The sequence below is a fragment of the Mesoplodon densirostris genome, chromosome 2 (assembly GCF_025265405.1).
Source record: "Mesoplodon densirostris isolate mMesDen1 chromosome 2, mMesDen1 primary haplotype, whole genome shotgun sequence".
NCBI classification, from domain to species: domain Eukaryota; kingdom Metazoa; phylum Chordata; class Mammalia; order Artiodactyla; family Ziphiidae; genus Mesoplodon; species Mesoplodon densirostris.
The window spans coordinates 105,858,022-105,877,051 of record NC_082662.1 but is presented as its reverse complement, the minus strand read 5'-3'; the positions used below and the strand labels follow the sequence as shown (position 1 = coordinate 105,877,051).

Sequence of the window (19,030 nt, the reverse complement as noted above, 5' to 3'; positions counted from 1 at the left end):
GGCGCAGTGGTTGAGAGTCCGCCTGCCGATGCAGGGGACACGGGTTCGTGCCCCAGTCCGGGAGGATCCCACATGCCGTGGAGCGGCTGGGCCCGTGAGCCATGGCCGCTGAGCCTGCGCGTCTGGAGCCTGTGCTCCGCAATGGGAGAGGCCACAACAGTGAGAGGCCCACATACTGCAAAAAAAAAAACAAAACAAAACAAAAAAAACTGTAATAAGCCAATAAATCCAGTATAAAACTGTCCATTGTATTTAGGAAATAGAATGTAATATCTACAGAAAAGACCATGTCTTTCTGAAGAGAAACCAATGCAGTGGTAACTGAATACCAGGTTTAAAAGGTTTAGAATCAAACAAATAGGTGTAAAGATCATCACTAGTGTAAACTTACAGGTGAAGAAATTGATCACAGAAAGGTGATGGGGCTTGTCAAGGTCACACAACAGATGGGTGTCAGGTGAAACCTAACAATAAGCACATGCCCCCAGGCCCCTTAAAGGGACGCCTATATCTTTGGCCAGCGCTCTTTAAAGGATGCCTGCCTTTCCCCTTTAATGAATAGCAGCAGAAGCCGCTGGCCAACCCAGCTGCTGGGTCACGTGACAGCTCCCACTTAATTGTACCAGTGCGAAGAGGAATGACAGCAGTGAGTCAGCTTGGAGCCTGGTTTCCTGTAGCTCATGAATGGCAAGCTGAGAAATGAACTACGGGCTTTATTCTTGCGGTAAGAGAATGATTTACAAGGCCCTGGCAGAGGTCATTAGCCTTGGCTCTGATGGAAAAAAGAAAATCCTCTAAGGATGTGATTTCAGAGAGTGAAAAACAGTCACTTGAAACCATGGTTTCAGCTTGAGGTTCCAGCTTGGCTTTGTGTTTTCCTGCCAGTGAACCGATTTCTGTTCACCTAAGCTAATCACCCGGAATAGCGCCTTGCTGATCTGCTTCTAAAACAGCCCCCCACTCCCCCTCCTTCCACTATAAATGGATCCACTATTTCTTAAGGAACTAGATCCTTTTGATTGTTCAGTGGCAACCTCTGGCTTTAGCTTGGAATGTGTGGGATATCTCATGACCAAAACAGGGGCCAAGATGAAGATTGGATGCCAACAGTGGTCACTGCAGTGTTTGACTACCTGGAATCAGAAACTTGATAGGAAATGACATGATTAGAAATTAGGCCTGAAAGATACAACAAGCCCACATACGAAATTATACAAAGTCTGATCTCAGGCCTCAAGAAACTTAGAAGCAAGTAGAGGAAATAAGAGAGGGAAGCCCGAAAACTCTAAAAGTAAATTATTATTTATTCCCATGTCGTGGCTTTAACTAGTGGAGGGGCTTAGTTTTTCTCAGTAGTGAGCCACGTGACCACAAATCCCTGGGTGTGGGCCATGTGAATCTTTTATTCATAATTATGGGAATTCAAATGGTCCATGCTTGGCCTACAAGTTACAGCAGGGACCAAGTTCACATATTTTGTTGATCTTTATTATCCTATTTGTCAGGATCCTCCATAATGTCCTATTTCAAGAAGAAATTTTGGTAGAATGATACTTTATAGAATTACATTCAGTTTCAAGTATTATTATTAATGGATAAAAGCCAGCTAGTGCTAATCCAGGAAGAAACAGTTACACACCTGTTGTAGTTGTGGGATGGAGCTTATTAGACACTAGTGGCCTACTGGCTTGAGTGTTAATTAGTCAAAATGTTTTTGCTCATCTAAAAATCTTAGATCAGCCATGCCCTATGGGTCATATTTTGGAAACTCGAGTTTAAGATGTCAATCATCCACCCCTCGAGTTTCTATCCTTCCCTCTTATTCACTTTTTTATACACAACTTTTGTTCAAAGGTGGGTTAACCTTTTGTTTTCTTTGTTTAAAGGTGGATTAACCAGGCCAATAACTAGTTTCTCATGTCCTAGGTATCTATTCCTATCACTCTCCTTATGGCTGTAAATGTACTCAATTCAATCATTTCCTAATATTCAGACTTAACGAAGATGCGTCATGGTGGTGATGATGGTGATAGTATGTGTGTCTTTGTAGGTTAGTCACTACCTAATTGATGCCAAGTTTTCTCATGTGTAAAGTGGGGACGATTATTCTGAACTCAAGGCTTGATGGGATGATTAAATTAATAGATACCATGTGTGAGAATCTTTGACACACAGTACGTTACCTTCAATATGCTTGTGAATCTGAATTCATGGGGGTCTTTCCACACTCACTGGGCCACACCTGCCATCAGTTATTTGGGTTGAGTCGATGTGGCCTCAGGCATCTGTGCCTAAGAGTGCCCTTTGGAAGGTGGGTACATGGCTTGTTATGGAAGGCCATGTGGCAGAGTGGGGAACCTGATTTTCTGGTCAGGTCCCGAGCTCTGGAATTGATCACACTGGGCCAGCACTTCTGAATCCATCTCATGCCAGCCTTTTCCTGGACATTTGCCTTCTCACAGTAAGTTTTTCCTCTTTCATGTGTCTCCTAGTCCCTCAAGGCAGCTACACTTTCAATCAGCAATCATTTATTGAATAGGTTCCAGGAAAAAGTATTGTGTCAGATGTTGTGAGGGAGACCCAGAGAATCACTCTTGTTGAGTATTTGCTATGCACCAGGCTCTAAGCTAGGTCTTGTACATACTTTATCTCATTTACAAAGATGAATAAGACAGTCTCCAACCTTAAGAATGAAATGTCATTAAAGGAAAATAAGACTTATACACACAAAAAGATAACTATTCCAAGTGTATAAAACTGAAAATCAAGACATTAAGAGCAATGACAATTTAGAGAAAGCAGAGTTCAGTGCTAAGAGATGGGGCCATGAAAGTCTTCAAAAGGGAGGGTGGGTTTGATATGGGCCTTGAAGGAAGGGCAACCTTTGGGCAGGGAGAGAGAAGAAAACAAGGCTACCCACTTGGGGAATTGCACGAGCACATCTATTGGAAAATGGGAATGAATCCCAGCTGTGCCCATCAGACGGTGAGGAGCCCATTTCTGAGGATGGGGTAGGATGATCCCCACCACACACACACACACACACACACACACACACACACACACACACACACACACACACATGCACAATAATTGAGAGGCAACAACTTCAGTGTCAAACAGACTTGGACTCAAACCCCACTGTGTCACATGCTAGCTAAATTAATTAATCTGAGTCTCATATCCTCATCTCTGAAATGGGAATAAAATACTTCACCTCTAGAGTTGTTATGAAGATTAGGTGAAATGATAATATATGTAAACTACACAGCCCTTTGTGCTGGCAATAGTGAGACCAGAAAAAAAGGTTGTACCTCATCTAGCATGTGGAAATCCATTGAGCATCTGTGGTTAGAGACCTCTGTGGTCTGCAAAGCACTCTCACTAACACAGACTCATTGGAGTGAGCCCCCCGATAGTCCTGTGTGTAGGCAGGGCTGGTGTTACTAGGATTCCCATTTTACTTTTGGGAAAACGGAAGTTTAGAGAAGGCTTTCTCAAGTTCCTAACTTCAGAGTCAAATAGACCTGTGCTCAGACGCTGGCTCTGCCACCTGCCAGCTGGGGCACCTTTGGCCACATAACCTCTCTGAGCTTCAGCTTCTTTACATTCTGTGGTCAACTTTACACATCCATAGCTACGTCCTTTCCTAAATATTAAATTTGATTATTTAAATTTTTGAAGAGATAAAAATTAAATAATAAATAAATATTGTAAGTTTCAAAACTTAAAAACTACAAAAAGCTATGTGATGAAAAGTCTCCTTCTCACCCCTGTCCACTATCCATCCCGTTCCACCACATCCCGTAAGTAACCTGCACATCCTTCAGCAGATTGCTGTGTATCTTCTTCTGAGTCTCTACGCATATAGAAGCAAATCCAAATGCATATATATGTGTTTCTGCAACTTGCTTTATTTTTTAACAACACATCTTGGATTTTTTTCACATCAGTACATATCAGCTTCCTTATTCTTTTTTGCAGTTGGTATTCCATTACATGCATGTGCCGTAATTCACCAACTAGTCTCCTACTGATGGACATTTAGGTTGTTGCCAGTTCTTTGCTATTACAAACAATACTGCAGTAAATAACCTTGTGCATATGCCATTTGCATGTGAGTACATTCGTACAATAAATTCCTAGAAGTACGTTACTGGATCAAACATATTGTGCAACATTATCTTCATAGCTATTGTTAATTTGCCCTCCATCAGGTTATACCCCCACTTGCAATGTATGAGTGCCAGCATAGTGTGTTGCCAACGCTTGTACTGTCCCCAATCTGATAGGTGAAAATAGCATCTCAATGTAGTTTTAATCTGAATTTATCTTATTATGAATGAGATTGAGCATGTTTCATATTTTTAAAAAGCTATTTATATTTCCCTTACTGTGAACTGTATGTTATATCCTCTGCTCATTTTTCCATTGGGTTGTTGGTCTTCTGTATTTTATAATAAGGAACTTTATACAAGGAAAATTTACTCTTAGAAATGTAAGCCCTTTGTGGTATGAGTTGCAAATAACTTTCTTCTTTGGTTGTTTACCTTTTGATTTGGCTTATTGCATCAGTTGTGTGTGTGTGTGTGTGTGTGTGTGTGTGTGTGTGTGTGTAAGAAACCATCCCCAAACTTATCAGCTCATCACAACAACCATTGATTTGCCTGTGATGCTATAGTCTGGGTTTAGCTGATAGTTCATCTCTGTTCCACAAGGTGTCAGCTGGGCTCACTTATGCTTTAAAGTCAGCTGGTGGTTGATGGCCTTTCTCATGGGTCTGGTGGTTGACTGGCTGTCAGTAGAGGTAACGAAGTTCACTAGCCATCCAGCAAGCTAGTCTGCTCTTCTTCTCATGATGGTCACAGGTTCCAAAAAACAGCAAGAGAACAAGTACCAAAGCCCAAGTGGTTTTAAGCCTCTGCTTGTGTCACATTTGTTATTGCCCGGAGGTCAAAGCAAGTAACAGGGCTAAGGCTGAATTCAGGGTAGGAAGGGAATACCTAAGGACGTGAATAAAGGGAAGAATTTTGTGGCCATATCTGCAAACAATCTACCACACTTACGGGATTTGTTTGGGATTTTGGTTCTTTTTCTTCACGTTACTGTTGTTAGTTTTTTTTCCTATGAAGTTTTTTATTTTTATGTAATACAATTTGTCAATCTCTTCTTTCACAGGTTCTAGGTTTCGAGTCGTAAGTAGAAAGACCTTGGCCCACTCTGAGGTTATAAAGGTAATTCCTCTTTTCTTCTAGTACTTTTATGGCTTCATTGATTACATTTAAGCTTTGATCCATTTGGAATTTATCCTTGTGTTCACTCCACATTTATATTCTTAATTAAAACATAATCGTCCTCTGTTGGGGAAGGTTGTTGTATCAGTCAGGATAGGCAGTTACCCCCAGTAACAAACAACTCCTAACTCTTAGGGGCTTTTTACAAGAAAGATTTATTTCATGCTCATGCTGCGTGTCCATCATGGTCTGGAGTAAGCTCTGCTCCCCACCGACTTTACTTGAGGACCCAGGCGGACGACCCACCCTCCATCTAGGACACTGACCATCTTGTACAGAAGAGAGACCAAGACCACATACACAGTACCTCTTATAGCTTCCTCTCAGAAATAACACTTGCTTTTCATGGGCTAAAGTGAGTCACACAACCAATCCTGATGCCAGTGGGATAGGGAAGTATAGCCCTCCCCTGAGGAGGGCCAAACAAGAAGGACATTTCAGTCTTTCACTATTGTCCTTTCTGTTAACGTGCAGCTCTTGGAAAGGACACACACGGAGCCTGAAGCTGGCTGGGGACTACATCCTACCAGCTTTGTCAGGAACATCATCGCTGGCCTGGGGTTATGCATGCCAGAGGCAAATAAGCCTCACACCCGACCTTTCTCTCCCAGATCATGTACCCTGCTCAGAGCAGGGGCATGCGTGTCATATAGAGCAGCAGAGTATAGAAAGGGAAGAGCAGTGGGCCGCGTCTAGGGGACTGTTATAAGTTGAATTGTGTCACTTTAAAAAGATATACTGCATTATGAACCCCACCCCAGTACCTCAGAATGTTACCTTTTTTGGAGATACTGTCTTTACAGAGGTAATCAAGTTAAAACGAGGTTATTAAGATGAGTCCTAATCCAATATGACTGATATCCTTACAAAAAGGGGAAATTGGGATACAGACATGTGCAGAGGGAAGATGATATGAATCCAAAGCAAAAAGATAGCCATCCACAAGCACAGGAGGGAGACCTGGAACAGATCCTTCCCTCACGGGCCTCAAAAGGAACCAACTCTGTCCTCACCTTGATGTCAGACTTCTAGCCTCCAGAACTGTGAGGAAATAAATGTCTGCTGCTTAGCCACCCAGTTTATGGTAATTTTTTATGGCAGCCCTAGCAAAGGAATATAAGGAACATCTCCAGTAGCTTGGTAAGTGTTGCCTGGATGCTATTTTGAAGGGTTTCTGGGGCCACATTAGGCTAGTAGGACAGAAACCCATGATCAACTAGCAATGTCTTCCATGGATGTGGGGTGGAAGGCAGCATTGAGTTTGGAGTCAGCTGGCCAGGGAATGTACCCAGGCTCCAGCACATTATGACTCTGTGATGACAGCAGGGGTCACACAAACTTGTAAACTGGTGAGAGTCCTGAGGGCTTTGCTGAGGATAAGGGAAGGGGGGGATGGAGAACAAGCCTGGAATCTGCCTGGGTGTGGGTCCCCAGCCTGCCTGGTGATGGAGCAGCCAGCCCTTCTCTGATGAGAGAGGATCAGCAACCAGCAAGAGAAAGTCAGAGCCTCAAATGAAATGAAAGCTCTGTAATATTTTACTAGACGTCAGCATTCCTTTCAATTAGCCTTTCTGAAGTTTGCTATATTAAGACCACAAGGTCTGCTCTTCCCATGTCTGAAGAGTATCATGAGATCTCTCCACCTCTAGCAGAGTATCGTAAGATTCCACAGCCCCGCAAAACACAAAGTATTTCTCAGAGCAGCTTTTAGAGTGTACTAGTATATAAGAGAAAGCCTGAAATATTGATTAAAAGGTCCAGAGGTATGGGTGTTGTGGTTGCTTTCGGCAGGTGTTTCCTTCCTGAAGGCAGATTCAACACCAAAAACAAAAAGCAACAAAAATACTTTTTAAAAATTTTAAACTCTGAGTTTAAATTTTAAACTTTTTAAAATTTTAAAGTTTAAATTTTAAACTTTAAAAAAATTTTAAACAGGCACACACACATGTGTGTGTGCGTGTTATTCATAACATGTCGTAGCTTGCTCGGTGCTCCATGGAACACCACTGTAATTTGGGAGCCAGACAGCACTTTGGCTATAGATATTAAGGTTGACTTAGCAGGCCCCCTCAGTAGTGATAATGGTGAGATGTCTTCGGAAGTGACCTCAGAGGCAGTGACCATCAGAGAGAGACATGGAAAAGAATAAGATGAAAGAACAGTGTATCTATTGCTATATAACAAACCACCCCAGAAATAATGGCTTAAAACAGCAACTGTTTTATTTGTTGGTGATTATGTGGGTCCACAATTTGGGCTGGGCTCAGCTGGGCGATTCTTCTATTCATTGGCGGTCATTCACAGGCTGCGGTCAGCAGGTTGGCTGGAGGCTGATTGATGTAGGGCTCTCAGCTGGGATGGCTCATCTCTCTGCCAGAGGCTTTATCACAAGGCGGCGGAAGAGCTTTCAGCAGTCAGAGAGGGCAAGTCTGAATGCACACACACCTTTCAGGCCTCTGCCTGCATCACACTTGCTAACATCCCAGCATCAAGCCCAGCGTCAGTGCAGGAGGGGACTGCACAGAGGCTTAGATACATGAAGGCATGATTCCTTGGGGCCTTCAGTGTAAGACTCTTTCACAGTTTGCCTTTCTGAGAACCTCTGTAACATGTCTTGAGACTCACAGAGGTAAAACTTGCAGACTGCCAGAGATTAGATGGTAAAGTTCAGGAGGTAGTGAAAGCTTTGTTATATACATCTCTATGATCCCTTCTACACACACAGGCAGGAAGGCCTTGGAAAACTCAAATTATTGACCTTGAACAAATCCCTTAATCTCTGAGACTCAGTTTCCGGTTGGTAAAACTCACCCCACAGGGTTACGGTCAGGATCGCGTGAGCTCACAGCCTTTTGTGAAAAGTGCAAAGCCCCACCATAAGTGGGTGCTCTTCCTTCAGCCAGGATAGGCGAGGAAGGAAACTTTAAGCTAGTGCACAGGGAAATGTAGAGATACTCAATGAGAAAATAGAGCCCCAGGTGAATGGACTGCTTAAAGTATGTTTTTTTTTTTTTTACTGGGGTATAGTTGTTTCACAATGCTTTGCTAGTTTCTGCTGCACATAGAAGTGAATCAGCTATATGTATACATACATCCCCTCCCTCTTGGACCTCCCTCCCACCCCCGTCCCACTCTCCTAGGTTACCACAGAGCATGAGCAGAGCTCCCTGTGCTATACAGCAGGTTCCCACTAACTTTAAAAAAATTCACAAGAAGAACTTTCAGTTCTAGATACATTGTTAGTCTTGATCTTTGTCTTTCCAAGATCGACAAGGAGAAAACAGACCTCGTATTTGTATCACACATCTGCTTTACCCTTATCCTAATTCTAAACTGTTCTTCTAGCTCAAAGGCAACTTGTTCTCTCCCACTGCTAACAGCGTCAACCCCGCTCACAAGACATCTGCTCTAGAATGGGTTTTATGGATCACACCCCAATTTGATCCCTGCTCACCCATCCATCAAATGTTACCAGTCCTGTCTGCCATGGTGTTAGAACTTGGGACACAAAGATGAATGAGGCCTCGTTTTAATCCCCTAGTTGCTCACAGACTAGCGATGAGATAGATGCATAAACAGGAAATAGTACTATCATTGTGTGCTGTGAGAGAAAAACATGCATTTGTTCAACAAACATGTAACACCCCTTACTCTGTGCGTGCCTTATGCTGCTGTGAAATATAAAAGTAAACAAGACGCCTTTTTCTATTTTTAAGGAGTGTCTAGTGAAGAAGTCAGAGAAGTCCGCAGTCATAACTTAGGAACTCAGAAGTAGGCATGAGGTTCTCATGGGAGCCCAGAGTATGGCACCTGCCAGGTGGAAGTAGTTGGGGAGAGTTTCCCACAGAATTGATCACAAACAAGGAAAGGGCAGGGGGTGGATTCAGACAGACAGAGCAGCACGTACAAAGACAGCTTGGAGCAGCTTGGGAGACTGTGGCATCTGGGGGGAACCCAAAGCAGCTCAGCATGCCTGGTACATGGAGTGAGGAGAAGGAACGTGAGAGCAGAATCTGGAAAGGTCGGTAGACGCCAGACCACAGGCACTGGGGAACCATGGATCATTTTAACTCAGGAAGAACTCTGATCAGATTTGCATGTTAGAAATATCACTCTAGCAGAAATAGGAGAAATAGGAGACTGTTTAATAATTCACTTCAGACGGGAAATGATGAGGGATCGAATTTAAGGGATACTAATAGGGATAGAGAGAAGGGGGTGGATTTGGGAAGCATAAAGGAGTATTATGGGCTGAAATGTGTCCTCCCCTGAAAAATTTCCCATGTCGAAGTCCTAACCCCCAGTACCTCAGATTGTGACTGTATTTGGAGATAGGGGTCTTTAAAGCAGTGATTAAGCTAACAGTCATTAGGGTGGGCTTAATCCGATATGGCTGCTGTACTTAGAAGATAGAAGAACAATTTAGGATTCGGACAAAAGGTAGAGCAGATGTGTGAAACAAACACAAAATCTGTTTTCTCCTTGTCGATCTTGGGGAGAGACACATAGACATACAGAAGGAAGACCATGTGAGGACGCAGGGAAAAGACAACCATCTTCAAGCCAAGGAGAGAGGCCTCAGAAGAAGCCAACCCGGCTGATACCATGATCTTGGATTTCGGCCTCCAGAGCTGTGGGGAAATGCATTTCCATTGTTTAAGCCATCCAGCCTGCGGTACTTTGTTATGTCGAAGGGGGCAAACTAATACAAGCAGGAAGAATCATGAGACTTGGGGAGCACAGGGGTGTAAAGGGCAAGGGGAAGAGAGTAGAGGCTGACTTCCAGGTTTTTGGCTTGAGCAATCTGGCATGGGATGCTGCCGTTTCCAAGAGGTGTAACCCAGGAGGAGCAGTGGAGTTAGAGACGGACAAGGGTGCATTCCAGCTTGGACATGTGTGGCTTTGTGGTTCCTGCAGGACAGCAAGTGGAGCAGCGGGACATGTGGTGCTGGAGGCCTGTCAGGAGCCATGGGCTGGGGGTACAGATGTCCCAGTCTGCAGAAGGGGGCAGTTGAAGCAGAGGCGTGGACACGGTCGCGCAGGGGACATGGGCCCTGTAGGAAGAGAAGGCAGAGGACAGAATCACAAAGAACCCCATCACTTATGGGACAGGTGAAGGAAAATGGCCTGGGCACAGGACAGAGCAGGAGGCTTCAGGCATTTCTCAGAGAAGTGTCTAGAGAGGCTCTCAAATCCTGGAGAGATGAAGGTTTCAAAGCCTCTCTCTCTCTCTCTCTCTCTCTCTCTCTCTCTCTCTCCACACACACACACACACACACACACACACACACACACAATCTTATGTTATTCTAACATTTTGCAATACTGATCTGTTGCTTTGCAATGATTTTTTTGTTATTTTACGTGCATCGCTCTTCAGGTTTTGGAGTCAGAACCAGATGATGTTGGTTTGCTTCTGCAGAGGCTTTTAGCTCTGTGTTACTGCATGACAGTGTTTGCCCTCGTGGCGGGTGGGCTCCTCAAGCTTTCCTCCTGACAGAAGCTGCTTGTTGGTCACTTTATCTCTCAGTGGGTTGTCTTGGTTTTCTCCTCCAGGCCTTCCTTAGCCCATCCTGTAGTGATGATGGATGGCTGGAGGAGACAGACTGGGTGACCCTGCTCCGGGCTGTTTGAGGGGGGACTGTCCTTTCTGAGGCTTATTGGGGACTGGGCAGAAACCTTGTGCCTTTGGGGTGGGTCAGATGTATAGGATTTTTTTTTAACATCTTTATTGGAGTATAATTGCTTTACAGTGGTGTGTTAGTTTCTGCTGTATAACAAAGTGAACCAGCTATACATATACATATATCCCCATATCCCCTCCCTCTTGCGTCTCCCTCCCTCCCGCCCTCCCTATCCCATCCCTCTAGGTGGTCACAAAGCACCGAGCTGATCTCCCTGTGCTATGTGGCTGCTTCCCACTAGCTATCTATTTTACATTTGGTAGTGTATATATGTCCATGCCACTCTCTCACTTCGTCCCAACTTACCCTTCCCCCTCCCCGTGTCCTCAAGTCCATTCTCTACGTCTGTGTCATTATTCCTGTCCTGCCCATAGGTTCTTCAGAACCTGTTTTTTTTTTTAGATTCCATATATATGTGTTAGCATACAGTATTTGTTTTTCTCTTTCTGACTTACCTCACTCTGTATGACAGACTCTAGGTCCATCCATCTCACTACAAATAACTCAATTTCGTTTCTTTTTATGGCTGAGTAATATTCCATTGTATATATGTCCCACATCTTCTTTATCCATTCATCTGTCGATGGACACTTTATAGGAATTACTGAAATCACTGCTCCCACTTCCTTCAGCCTCCCCAGACCCGGAAGGGATCCAGTTAGCACAGGCACCTCATAAGTCCCAGGCATCACCCCTTTACTTACTCTGGAGAAAGGGAAAGCATGTGGACCCCCTCAGGTACTCTGCACCCCAGCCCAGTAAGAGATGCCTTGAAGGAAGGTAAAGGAATTTCCCCAAAGTCACATGATTAAGAATCCAGGATTTGGACCTGGCTCTGGTTGACTCTAAAGATCTTCCAACAACCCTCCTACACTGTTTTCGGGAATGTAAATTGGTGCAGCCACTATGGAAAACAGGATGGAAGTTCCTTAAAAAACTAAAAATAGAGTTGCTTTATGATCCAGCAATCCCACTCCTGGGCATATATCTGGAGAAAACCCTAATTTGAAAAGATACATGTACCCCAATGTTCATAGCAGCGTTATTTACAATAGCCAAGACATGGAAACCACCTAAATGTCCATCGACAGAGGAATGTAGAAAGAAGATGTTGTACACATATACAATGGAATACTACTCAGACATAAAGAGAGTGAAATATTGCCATTTGCAGCAACACGGATGGGCCTAGAGATTGTCATACTGAGTGAAGTAAGTCAGACAGAGAAAGACAAAGAGCATATGATATCACTTATATGTGGAATCTTTTTTTTAAAATGATACAAATGACCTTATTTACAAAATAGAAACAGACTCACAGACACAGAAAACAAATTTATGGTTACCAAAGGGAAAGGCGGGGAGGGATAAATTAGGAGTTTGGGATTAACAGACACACACTACTATACATAAAATAGATAATCAGCAAGGACCCACTGAATAGCACAGGGAACTACATTCAATATCTTGTAATTACCTATAATGAAAAAGAATATATATGTGTAACTGAATCACTTTGCTGTACACCAGAAATTAACACAACATTGTAAATCAACTATACTTCAATTAAAAAAAAAACCTAGAGAGAAAAAATGTTTAAAGAAATAAAAACAAACAAAGACCTTCCCACTGTTAAATTACCCTCTCCTCTTCTGTCTTCTCCCCACCACCCGGTTCTCTCTTCCTTTCCCAGCTGTGCTCCGTGCTTATTCCAGCAGCTCGTGCACCAACTGGAGTCATTCGGCTGAAGTCCTGGGGCATCTTTACCCTGAAATAAACACAGTAGCCAGCTAGTAGCTGGTGAATCATCCAGTCAGAGGATGTTTCCCATCCAGGGTGCCCCTTCGGGGGATGGAGGAGATGATAGAGAGAGAGAGAGGGCTTTATGCTTTAGACTTCCTGTCTTGTTGGAAATCTGAGTGCTGGATGAAATGTCAGAGACCAGTTTTTCTAACCCACTCACCCAACAGCAATAGCTTCTATGTAGTGCACATTCTGTGTCATTTTGGAGTCTCAAACTAGTTGTGAGGTGGGCAGGGCAGGACCTCTCACCCTTTAACTGAAATGAAACCAATGGAGATCTGCCCACCCAGCCGGGCAGTCTCAGGGGCCCGAGGTGAGCTCAGTCTTGAGCGACAGACTCAGTACTCTTGTCATCTTGGCTCACAGCCTTCTGAGGTCCCTCAGCACGAGACTCCTCCACAAGAGATCCCACCAGGGATGACCCAGCCTCTGTCTGAGCATCAGACACCACAGGAAGGACTCCCAGCCTCCCGGCTTCCTGGCACAGACCTGCCCCTTTGGGCTGTTCCAGTCCTTTCTTAGGTGGAGATGAACTCTCCCTCCCTAGCTCTCCCTCCCGCAGAGTTAGGAGAATTGACGTGTGTGAATATGAGCCCTGAAGCAGGGGGCCTGGGAAGCTTTTCCTTCCCACCTTCTCACCGGGTCAAGGCTTGGCAAGGCGGTTCTGCGTGCCTGAACTCCTTGGCTGGAACAGGCAGCCTCTGTGCCTGCAGGGACTTCAGCAGCAGGACTTCTGAGCCATCCACAGCTGCACCGACCACTCCCATCTGAGCCCACTATTTAAGGCCAGTGCACCCCAGCCAGCTGTGAGTCACAGCACCGGGAAGGCAGCGGCAGCTCCACTCACCCCAGCATCCAGCTCCCGTGGGAAGGGCCTGTTCCCCCCGCCATGGCTTCCCAAGGGCAGGTCATCTTCTGGAGGTAGCGCTCTATTCTCTATGCTTACAGGTGGAGGAAACTGGGGTGAGGGCTTTGGGGGTTGCTGAGGACTGCTGGGCTGTCCCATAGGTCCCCACCTGTACCCTTATCTGATCCAGCATTGGGCTGGCGGAGCCTGGCCAGACAAGAGCCTAAGTGGACTCAGTGTAACCTCACACCCCAGCCTCTCGAGGCCCCCGTTCAGGGTCAGGTTGGTTTTCTGCCCTGGAGGGCTGGCACATGCCAGTGTATGTGCCAGGCTGCGATGTCAAGGCTCTTGTGGGGGCACTGAGCAGGGTGGCATGGGGCTATTTGGGAGGGTGGAAGGGAATCTATGACTGATGATGGGTGGGATGCAGGTGGACCCTCTGTAGCCCCCAGGATGAAGGAGGTGAGCATGGCTGAACCTTTGTGCAAAGAGGCCACTGGGAAGAGGGCCGATGGGCAGGCTGGGTGGGAAGCAGGGGCTGGAGGGCTGTTCCAGGGAAGTGGGTGGAGCCCATCTGGGTAAAGCTGGTGTCCACTCTCTGCCCTAACAAGGCCATAATTTTCCTTAATATACTCATACATTTTATGAGTATATTAAGGTCATGAGGTGATCACGGCCATTGGTGATGTGGGAGAGTTCATGAGAGGATCTCCCCATCCTCTGTGGACCCAGTGGATTATTTTGTTAAATAATTACCAGAGAGCTTACTATCTTCAAATCTCACGCTCAGAATGCATGCCACTTGGAGATGGAATGCTGTTGTGTATGTTCTACCAGGCCTGCCTGCATGGTACATTTAGGAGCTTTGTGGTCAGAACTCTCTTCCCCTTTTTTCTTCATGGCCATCAGTGGAAGCAGCCTTCACCCATGGAACATTTTTTTTCTTTTATTTATTTATTTATTTATTTATTTATTTTTGCGGTACGCGGGCCTCTCACTGTTGCGGCCTCTCCCATTGCGGAGCACAGGCTCCAGATGCGCAGGCTCAGCAGTTGTGGCTCACAGGCCCAGCTGCTCCGCGGCATGTGGGATCCTCCCGGACCGGGGCACGAACCCGTGTCCCCTGCATTGGCAGGCGGACTCTCAACCACTGCACCACCAGGGAAGCCCCTCTTTTTTTTTTTTTAATTGGAGTATAGTTGCTGTACAGTATAAGTTACAGGTACACAATATAGTGATTCACAATTTTTAAAGGTTATACTCCATTTATAGTTATTATAAAATATTGACTATATTCCCTGTGTAGTACAGTATAACCTTGTAACTTATTTATTTTATACACAAAAATTTGTACCTCTTAATATCCTACCCCTCTGTTGCCTCTCCCCCATACCCTCTTCCCATTTGTAACCACTAGTTTGTTCTCTAGGTCTGTGAGTCTGATTCTTGTTTGCTTTATTCACTAGTTTGTTGTATTTTTTAGATCCCACATGTAATTGAGATCATACAGTATTTGTCTTCCTCTGTCTGACTTATTTCACTTAGTATAATGTCATCCAAGTCCGTCCATGTTGCTGCAAATGGCAAAATTTCATTCTTTTTTATGGCTGAGTAGTATTCCATTATATATATATATACATATATATATGTGTGTATATATATATATATACATATATATATATATATGTATATATATATACCACAGCTTCTTTACCCATTCATCTGTTATGGACACTTAGGTTGTTTCCATATACTAGCAATTGTAAATAATGCTGCTATGAACATTGGGGTGCATGTATCTTTTAGACTTAGTGGTTTTGTTTTTTTCAGATATATACCCAGGATTGGAATTCCTGGATCATATGGTAACTCTGTTTTTAGTTTTTTGAGAAACCTCCCTACTGTTTTCCACAGTGGCTGCACCAGTTTACATTCCTACTAACCGTGTACAAGGGCTCCCTTTTCTCCACATCCTCGCCAACATTTGTTATTTGTGTTCTTTTTGATGATAGCCATTCTGACAGGTGTGAGGTGATATCTCATTATGATTTTGACTTGCATTTCCCTGATGATTAGCAATGTTGAGCATCTTTTCATGTGCCTGTTGGCCATCTGTATTTCCTCTTTGGAAAAATGTTTATTCAGTTCTTCTGAACATTTTTAATCAGGTTGTGGAGTTTTTTTGTTTTCTTGTTTCATTGAAGTATAGTTGACTCACAGTGTTGTGTTTTTTGTTTTGTTTTGTTTTGAAGTCAAGTTTTTTATTAACTTTAAACAGCCAAATGTGACCTTAACTGACATGAGACTGTCTAGTTTTTATTTTACTTTTTTTACTTTTTATTTTATATTGGAGTACAGTTGATTAACAATGTTATATTAGTTTCAGGTGTACAGCAAAGTGATTCAGTTATACACATACATACACTCTTTTTCATATTCTTTTCCATTATGCTTTATCATAGGGTACTGAGTATAGTTCCCTGTGCTATACAGTAGGACCTTGTTGTTTATCCATTCTATATATAATAGTTGGCATCTGCTAACCCCAAACTCCCACTCCATCCCTCATCCACCCCCTACTCCTTGGCAACCACAAGTCTGTTCTCTATGTCTGTGAGTCTGTTTCTGTTTCATAAAAGTTCATCAGTGTCATATTTTAGATTCCACATATAAGTGATATGGTATTTGTCTTTGTCTGACTTACTTCACTTAGTATGATAATCTCTAGTTCCATCCATGTTGCTGCAAATGGCATTATCTCATTCTTTTTATGGCTGAGTAGTATTCCACTGTATATACATACCACATCTTCTTTATCCATTCCTCTGCTGATAGACATTTAGGTTGTTTCCATGTCTTGGCTATTGTAAATAATGCTGCTATGAACATAGGGGTGCATGTATCTTTTTAAATTATAGTTTTGTCCAGGTATATGCCCAGGAGTGGGATTGCTGGATCATACGACAACTCTATTTTTAGTTTTTTGAAGAACCTCCATACTGTTTTCCATAGTGGCTGCACCAACTTACATTCCCAACAACAGTGTAGGAAGGTTCCTTTTTCTCCACACCCTCTCCATCATTTGTTATGTGTAGACTTATTAATGATTGCCATTCTGACCAGTGTGAAGTGGTACCCCATTGTAGTTTTGATTTGCATTTCTCTAGTAATTAGCAATGTTGGTCACCTGTTCGTGTGCTTGTTGGCATCTGTATGTCTTCTTTGGAGAAAGGTCTGTTTGGTTCTTCTGCCAATTTTTCAATTGGATTGTTTGTTTTTTTGATGTTGAGTTGTATGAGCTCTTTATATGTGTTGGGTACTAACCCCTTATCAGTCTTATCATTTGCAAATATTATTTTCTCCCATTCAATAGGTTGTCTTTTCATTTCGTCGATGGTTTCCTTTGCTATGCAAAAGCTTTTAAGTTTAATTAGGTTCCATTTGTTTATTTTTGCTTTTATTTCCTTTGCTTTAGGAGACTGATCCAAAAAAATATTGCCTCAATTTATATCAAAGAGTGTTCTGCCTCTGTTTTCCTCTAGGATATTTATATTATTTGGTCTTACATTTAGGTCTTTAAGCCATTTTGAGTTTATTTTTGTGTATGGTATTAGAGAATGTTCTAATTTCATTCTTTTACATGTAGCTGTCCAGTTTTCCCAGCAGCACTTATAGAAGAGGCTGTCTTTTCTCCATTGTATATTCTTCCTCCTTTGTTGTAGATTAATTGACCATAACTGTGACCCATGGGATATTTGAGTGCCTGCTAGGAGTCTATGGGTGGAAAAGTCATGATCCCTGATCTGAAGGGGTTACATTCTGATCAACAGCATTAACGGAGCACCTACTCTGTGCTGGGCACTGCACCAGGCACTAGTGCGAAGGCAACTAAAACACTGACAGGATTTTAGGCTAATGGGAAAGAAAGACTCCCAAACAGACAATTCCAACCTGCTGTTCATAAGCCATGAGACAATAGAGCAGAATGCAACAGGAGCACTTCCCTAACCTGAGGCTTTGGGGAAGGTTTCCTGAACCAGGTGATGGATGGGCTAGGTCTTGAGGATGAATTAGCATAATCCAGGTGAAGAAGCATGGGAAGGACCCTCTAGACAGAGGGGATAGGACAGGACAGGACAGGACAGGATGGGATAGGATAGGATAATAGAATAAAGCTCACAAAGCAGCATGGGGTGTTGGAGAGTTACAAGCTACTCCATATCATTATCAGAGCATGAAGTTTGAGGCAGGGGGTGCTGAGAGGAGGCTGGAGAGGCAGAGCCAGGTCATGTTGGGCCTTTGTCAAGCAGACTCAGAGCTAGGAATTTGGTGTGGGTGATGAGGAACCATTGAAGTCTCAAGCAGGGGAATCTTGGTGGTTTTCATCTTAGGCAGGTTATTCCAGAGGCATCATAGAGAATGGATATGAGGGCAAAGAAATTGCAGGGAAACAGTTACATAAGGAATGATGAGGACCTGAAGCTGAGAATGATAGCAGGGGTCCAGAGAGGGGGAAACTATTCAAGAAATGGTTAGGACTTAACGTGGTGATATTTGGTAAATGAATGGAGGGGCAGGTAGGGTGGTACAGAATAGGAATGGATGAGGCAAAGGGTGAAGCCTGGAATGAACCCCATGTTCCTGGATTAGATACAGTGAGTTGGGAAAGAGGGAGAAGAGATGAGAGTTAGTTAACTTCGGCATGTGTAGAATTTGAGGTTCTCCTGGGGCCTCTAGGTGGAGATGCTCAGTGGACAGCATCCACTGAGAGAAACTGGGAGAGGTCAGGGCTGGAGATGTCAGTTTGAGAGTCAGAAGCAGGAGGCAGGGAATAGCCAGCTGGGATGTCTTCTAAGGAGAGCACGTCGCAGGAGAGGAACAAGGGACCGGGGATGGGAAGCTGACGAACACCAACGTTTAAGGGTGGGCAGAGGAAGGTGAGTCAAAGAAAGAACTGGGAGTAAGTGGTGGGAGAGGTAGGATAAGACCAGGATAGAAGGGTCTCATGGATGTCAACAGAGAAGTTTCATGGGGCACCCTGGACTGGTAGGGGTATCAGGACTGGTGCTGGTCGGGAGATCCAATCCGGACAATAATATGGCCTATACAGCATTTAAGCAGAACTCATGTGGCTTTGCCCAGAAAGTGAGGAAGATATGAGGCCAGGTAGCTCCTGAACCCAGATGAGGCCAGGAAGAGGCAAGGATCCTCTGAATCTAGGTTCATGGGTGTGTTGAGCATGCACTGGCAACAGAGAATACCAGATAGCTGCAGCATCTTGTAGCTCTCCTTCCAGAAAACAGAGACACAAGCTAAAGCAGAAGTGAGACCCAGTGGCATGGATTTAAAATAGTTACTCTGCTCTCCTTTCTCCCCGGCCTCCCCATCCTCTCTTTCTCTCC

The 19,030-nt window shown here is 44.0% G+C and overlaps 1 long non-coding RNA gene across 1 annotated transcript in view; it reads left to right on the top strand.

The window, feature by feature from the left end:
• Positions 1–643: 643 nt before the first annotated feature.
• The window catches only part of LOC132484151 (uncharacterized), a 50,204-nt gene continuing 31,817 nt past the window's right edge, over positions 644–19,030 (top strand). The window contains exons 1-2 of the long non-coding RNA XR_009531158.1: positions 644–724; positions 5,179–5,234. This is a non-coding gene — a long non-coding RNA (uncharacterized LOC132484151). The remainder of the gene's footprint in view (positions 725–5,178; positions 5,235–19,030) is intronic.